The following is a 7,380-nucleotide window of genomic DNA, read 5'->3' as shown; positions in this document are numbered from 1 at the left end:
CGTGTGCGCTGATTGCTGGGAAGCCGCAGCAGTAGAGAAAGCCGGACAGTCCGACATGCCATAATCCAGGATCCACCGCTCCAAGGGCCATGATCTCCAAGAGTGTCACCAAGTTGAGCAACTTGTCAAAAAGTAGAAAGCTAAGTACGAGAACCGTGACAGGGAGAGAAGCCAAGAGGGTGTTGGCAGGAATGCCCCCCAGCAGAAGGAAAGACCTGCTAGGGGCGTGAGAAGAAAGAAGGAGATGATATGAGTGAAGAACAGGATGAAGAAGAAACTAGCAAGCAAGAATTCCAGAAAGCAATCGAAGCTATGTGTATTAACGGAGGCACATCTTTGCACTCTATCGGTGCAAAACAGGCTGGGTTTGTTGACCAGATTGTGCACATGCACGGGAACAAGACCACAAATCCGAAGATCAGGTTGAAGCACAAGAGACCAGCCATTTGGAGGACCCAACATGTGGATCAAGAAGACTAAGAGGAGCTAGAGAAGCAAGACGCGCGAAGGCAAAGCCTCCCTTGTCGGACAGGAAAGCCCAGCAAGGACGGGGTTTCCCTCGGAAGCAAGCTTTCGAGGTGCCCCGGCAGGCCTGCCAGGACTTACGGAGGCAGAACCAACCCACTGCACCACCTCATCACGACCCAAGTTGTCGATCAGTGCGATGTCAAGCTCCAAGGTGACTAAGTGACCGGTATCCACCACTTGGGAGCCACTTCCTACAGAAAACTCCTACAAGTGACACCAGTCCTGCGACGTGTCAAGCAAGCAGGTGCGAAGCTGGCAAAATAGTCCGGCAGCCCCTTGCCGGACAACGTGTGATGTGACATCGAGTGGCGCATGTAATGCGCTCTGTCAGCCTGGAGAGTTAGGTATGATAACACTATTTTCTATCTAATCAGTGCATAATGATTGATTTGCTACTGCGGTGACCCCTTCTATCTATAGAAGGAGGCCCAAGGCAACCGTAGAAGGGGTTGGATGATTTAGACCTCCACACGGTCATACGCGCATAGCCGCTCTTGCCCTAAGACAACCCTGCCCGGCAAGCAAGTTGCGTCGACCATCATTTTTCCACCATCAATCCACCAAAGCAGGAGTAGGGTTTTACACCTCACGGAGGCCTGCACATGAGTAAAGTCGCTTGTGTGATCTCTGCCATGCTGTTCCACACTTTTCTACTCATTGTGCAATGTGCCATCGCCCCGCCGAACCAGAAAGGGGCTATTGGCCCCATAGGTGGCCATGGTTTCCTACGACATCTTTGGCGCGCCAGGTAGGGGGATCACTTGCGCAAACCCGAAGGCGTGAGCAGTGCGGCACCTTCATCGCCATCTTTCATTATCAACGGCTCTATCGACTATGGCGCCCAAGAAGAAGCCCAGTGTCGCCACTCAACCGTCCACCTCGAAGGCTCTGCCGACCGCGGCTGTCGGTGCCGCGGAGAGCGCGGGGGCGCAGGAGGATGCGGGTGCTGCGGGAGACATGGTCGGTGCAAGCAGCGTTGTAACCACCTCCCTTATGGCCGAAGCAGGAGCGGCAGGCACCAGAGGAGAGAAACGTCAACAACATCCCGGTGGCCATGCTCCACGAGGCACGAACGAAGGGGTTGTTCTGTCCATACCTCTTCTCCTTGCCAAAGGGCACAACCACAGTGGTGGTAGTCGGTCTAGGGTGAATCGCCACCCACCGGCCGTCCCCATCGCGGGCACGGCTGCAGGGCGCGCACCTCCCCAAGAGCGGGTCGACCCCACCGCTATGCCCAATGGAATCGCTGGCCCTCAAGCGCCTTCACTGCATCAACGAGCCATCCAAGCGGCCGGGTCACAACAGCGAGGACGCGTCGCAGCCGCTGCCGGCACCGTGTAACCACCTGAATTTAGCCCTTTTCTTTTTTCCTTTGATTTTCTCGGATTTCTTGATTTGATTTGATTTTCTATAGCTATGTGGTTCTGAAACTTGGGAAGATCATGTCTTCCTAGGTTTTATAGTGGCTTGTCATCCTCATCATCAACCCAAGATCATGTCATTTTCATCCTTGACCTAATCCCAATATTCTATTGTTGGGAGGGTCAATTCCATTTCTCCCTCTAACTTGAGCCACCACCTGGGATTTGCCCCTAGTTTTCATGTATGCTCAAAAATACCCCTCTTCCGTCTGTGGCCCTTACAGAAATCCCCCTCCGGGCCGTTTTCGTCGGGTCAATGGTCTTTGACCGGTAACTGGGCGTCTGTTGGAAATTTTGGCCCCTGGTTCTTGCATGTGGGCCCGTATCAAAACATTATCCACTCAGTCACTGTGTTTCTTCTCCCTCGCGACCACACACACACTGGAGCAAGGTGATTCACCGGCGGTGCACGATAGACATTGTTCTGGAGCTCAGGCAGTGAGGCCGCGTGGATGTGCACCTCACGCATGTCGTCCACAAGCTCTTCTGTCGCCATGGAGGTAGGTTATTCTTCTCTGATTTGTGTGCGCCCGCGGATTTATCGTTAGGGTTTGAGCTAAAAGTGGGGATTTGCTCTCCCATAGGTCGATGGAGTCGGCATAGTGCAATTATCCTCCGAGTTCTACATGCCGGATCTGAGTTATTGCGGCCTTGAGAAGCTTTCAAAGCATCGGTGCCCGGGGCACGGGCTCGTTCCCGCTCGCCGTGTCGCCTAGGGAGGAGCAAGCACGGGGAGACGTTTTCTTGGATGCCCACTTGATGTAATTTGGTAGATTGTATTTGCTTTGCAACAAATTGGTGCCAAGATCACATTTTGACGATATTTTTTATGTTGCAGCTTCCTGATGAATGTGAATGGGCTGTGTGGGTTGACCCTCCTCCTCCAGATCTTGTTGGGCGTGCATTTGAGACACTACATGATGGACTAGAAGCAAGTTGGCTCAAAGCTCATCGTTTAGAGAAGAGGGTGACACATCTCAGAGAGAAAAAGAAGAAGTTAAAGTTACAGTTGCAGAAGAAGCATGATCAGATGGAAACATGGGCATTTCTGATGATAATTGTTGGCATATGCATTCTATCATATTTGTTTGGTTCAAAGAATGCATATTAGTTAGTGAGAATAAGCTAGTTTGGCACTAAGTAGAAATTAGCTTGATGTTGTGAACTTTTTCATGATGCGAGTAGTTTCTGAGTTGTGTATCAGTTGGATCTTGTGAGACAAAGCAATTGAAAAGCATCAGTTGGATCTGTCTTATTGTTTGTGTTTGTACCTCTCCAATCCATATTACTCGTCGATCAAATGGTCCCAACGAAACATGATCGACGTCCATTTGAGCGACAAGTAATACATGCCGGAGGAAGTGATCGACAACATCAATGATCAATGATAATGCATCATTGTGGTCACTCAAGATCAATGATCAATGATGAACAACAGCAAGTTATGACCAGGATAAATTCCAAATAATACCAACAAAATGCCAACATCGACAACAAGGTATGACAACAGTAACATGAGACAACATGATCCATTACATAGGTTCACACAGCAACATGAGACAACATGATCCATTACATAGTTCACACAGCAACATCAACTAAATAGTTCAAACAAACAGATGGTTCAAAGCTTCTGCTACATAGTTCAAACATGACTCAAATGACACGATCACACAGTGTTCACAGCAAGTTTCCCCCCTTGCTGCTAGTGTTGCATGCAGGATTAGAAGAGAGCCTGGACTTGCTCCTAGTTCTCCTAGTGCTCCTAGCATCCGTTGGCACCTTCTTAGGAGAGGCAGACCTGCTAAGCTGGTTGCTTCCAGTTACAGAACCACCAGTCGTGAGCGTATCGCCTTTCGACTTCTTCTTTGGTGAAATAGGGTTGTCACCTCTTTCTGCTGGCCTTTTGTAATTTTTCCTTGGGCTGAAAAGTAACAACACAGGCTTTTATTAATTAATAATGAAGTAATTTGATAGATAAATAAATTAGTTGTAGTTATAATAGCAGGTTACCTCACAGTAATTCCTGCAGCACTTGCTACAGTTGGTGCATCACTTCCAGGAACTGGTGCATCATCTTCAAGATCTGCTTGTGCTTCTGTTTCTTCTACTTCATCATCCTCATTTGTTGCTGCAGGTTCATCTGTATCAGACAATACATCATTGTGTTCAGGTGCATTGTCAGCACCCCAGTGCTCATCCTCTTCTCCAAAAGGTGGGTCAATTGACTCTTTGCACTTATTGCCATGGTGACCAAGTCTGCCACATCTAGGGCATTTCTTTCTCCTGCCCCCAAGTCCTTTTCCTTCTGACTTTGCCCTAATCCTGGTCTTTCTAGGTCTACCAGGTGGCTTATTTTGAACTGGAGCACACATTTTGAACCCAGGATCAACTACATCCCACTGTTGCTTCCCCTCCATTGCAGGCAAGTTGTCGGCATATGTTGCATTGAACATTTGTACTGAGTAATATGGGTGCACATATTGGTCAATCTCACTGGCTGGACCTCTCATTGATGTAATGAAGTATAGTGCATGTATGCAAGGTTGTCCTGTAATTTGCCACTTTCTGCAGCTACAAGTCCTAGCTTTCAAGTCTACAGGATATCTCCACTCCCTCTTTTCTCTGTCAACTGCAGTGACCTCTGCCTCATGTGTACTTCTTTTCACTACAGTCATGTCCAACCCCTTTGATTTTGCAAGCAACATTTTCATAACTTTTGGAATTATTACATGACCAACATATGTTGCTGCAGCAATGCTTTGCCTAATGTCAAATTTCTCCATTATGTATTGTCTTATTCTGTCAAGCAGATCAACAATGTGTAGCCCTTTCCACTTTCTAATCTTTGAATTAAAAGACTCTGCAAGATTATTGTTAACATAATCTAGCTTGCAAGTTTCATTGAAAAGAGCCCTTGCCCATAAGTTAGTGTGGTGTTCCTCTATGTACTCTTGCACACCTTGCTTGCTATACAACTGAGTGAGATGGTACTTGTCCTTTTTCAAGCTGTAGGTCAAAGAACAGGCCACAAGTTTTCATCAAAGAATTTTCCTCTAAACTTTTTACTAAAATTAGCTGCAAGATGCCTCATGCATTCCCTGTGCTCTACACCTGGGAAAACATCTTCTATAGCTGACTCAAGTCCCTTGCAGGCATCAGTGTGAATAACCAATCCCTCTGGATGGCCTATTAGGTCTTTCAAGTTCTGGAAAAACCAAGTCCAACTCTCAATGTTCTCTGTCTCTAGCACTCCATATGCAACTGGAAAGATCCAGTTGCATGCATCTACAGCACAAGCACTAACAAGCTGTCCTCTAAACCTTCCATTTAGTGATGTTGCATCTACTGCTAGATATGGTCTACAGCCAGCTAGAAAACCTTGCCAAGAGGCCTTAAATGATACAAAAACTCTCCTAAAGCACTCTTTGTACCTTTTCTGTCCATTGAGTTTAAACTCTAGAGTGTGTCTATCAATATTAACAACACTACCAGGAGATGCCTTTTCTACTTCAGCTTTGAAGGTATACAAGAGTTGAAATGAATCAGTCCATTTACCATAGATGTTATCCAGTGCCATTGGCTTACCATAAAAAACTCTCATGTAAGGGAGTTGCACCCCATACTTCTTTTTCAAGTCTGTCTGCAGAGTTGGCACTGAAATATTTGAGTTCTCCCTCACCCAGTTCTTCACAGCATCTGCCACCCACCTACTCTTTGCAGACCTGAGCCTTTGCCTCCTTGTAACACTTGGGCATATGTGAGCTGTCTTGTTCACTTTGACTTGCAGCAAGTAATAGTTAGCAACAGTCCATACAATTATGAATGCACAGTTATTACTAAGCAAAGTTATTATTTACACTAACTATATTAGTCCAACAGTGTATTACCTGAAAAAGTGTGCTATTTCTCATTCTGGAGGCATGCATCCTCCACTTACACCTTTTGTAAGCACAGTGAACAGTTAGTCTACTGGGCTCACTCTTGTCAATTATAAATTCACTCTGGGTCTTGATTGAAAAGGTGGCAAGTGCATTCCTACAATCTATGACATCTGAAAATATAGTTCCTTCAGCTAAAGAAGGATCATCTCTGTTATACTTCACATCAGGCCTACTCTCATCCTCTGTCTCAGAATATCCCATGTCCCTGTCCTCCTCTCTTTCATCAGAGTCTGTCTCCTCAAATTGTGGGGGTGGAATGCAATCTTCACCATCGTCATCATTCGGTGGTTTCCTAACAACAAACTCTGGGTGCATTCTTTCATCCTCATCGTCTGTGGGCACTTCATCAGGAAATTCTTCTTCTATGATTGGATCTATTGTTGCTTTGCTATACTCAGGACGTGGTTGACTAGGAAAGTTGGCACTTGGGGTTCCTGGTTGTTGTACTGTGCCGTGAGTTCCATTTCCTCTTCTAGCCTGACTGCTATCAGGCTCTGAAGTTGCAGCTGCTAATTTCCTTCCTCTAGATTCACACCTTTGAGACTGTGAACTAGTAGTTGCTGCTTTCCTTCTACTAGCTGCTGCTTTCCTTCTACTAGTTTGATTGCTTCTAGGTTGTGAAGGATTGGGTGCAGATCTTGCTACTCTGCTCTCTGTTTCCCCTCTTTTCCTTTGTATGGCATTAATTTCTAGCTGCATTGAATTGCTCTCAGCATTTGTGGCAAACATAACCCCTAACTCATCATCATTTTGAACTGGCACCCATACAGTATTTTGCATGTCCCAATATCTAAATTCCGCATCATCAAAAATACCTCATGGATATTTATCACTTATAGCACCTCTAAATTGGACAAATGTTGATGTTTTGTACACCACAAAAGGAAATGTGAAGCCTGTACCGGCTCCTTTTGTGCCACCATTGCCTATGATAGTGGTCTCCATTCTACAGTTGAGACGAAATGCTCTCTCTGGTTTCATCCTATGATAATTGCAATATAAATGATATTACAAGCATGTAGTAACCACTAAGAGCGCATTCAATCGGGGTAAATCTATGTACAGTAACAGAACACAGATCCAGGTCAAGATTCAAAGAAACTTGGGACAAGAAACTTACCCTGCTGGAATTTGCATCCCTGTCGTCTGCGTCGTCTTCCTGGATGCTTCTTTGTCACCACCACAATCACCGGCAGCCGCCATCGTCGACATGGCCTCCTTTGGCGCTGTAGCAAAGGGAAATAGACGGTGGATAATCACCTCCACTCCCACCGCATCCCGACGCCCGCAGTCCTGCAGATCCGCCGCAGCTACTGGACCGACGGTAAGGGATTTAGGGTGACCTAGGTTTAGGGTTTCGGTCGCCAAGAGGGGAACGAGAGAAGAGGTGCGTCGCGAGGGAGAAGAAACAGAGTGAGCGAGTGGATAACATTTTTATACGGGCCCACATGTAAGAACCAGGGGCCAAAATGTCCAATAGACACCCA

This window comes from Triticum aestivum, chromosome 1A (assembly GCF_018294505.1).
Source record: "Triticum aestivum cultivar Chinese Spring chromosome 1A, IWGSC CS RefSeq v2.1, whole genome shotgun sequence".
In the NCBI taxonomy this organism is placed as follows: Eukaryota; Viridiplantae; Streptophyta; class Magnoliopsida; order Poales; family Poaceae; genus Triticum; species Triticum aestivum.
This window is presented reverse-complemented; position numbering follows the sequence as displayed.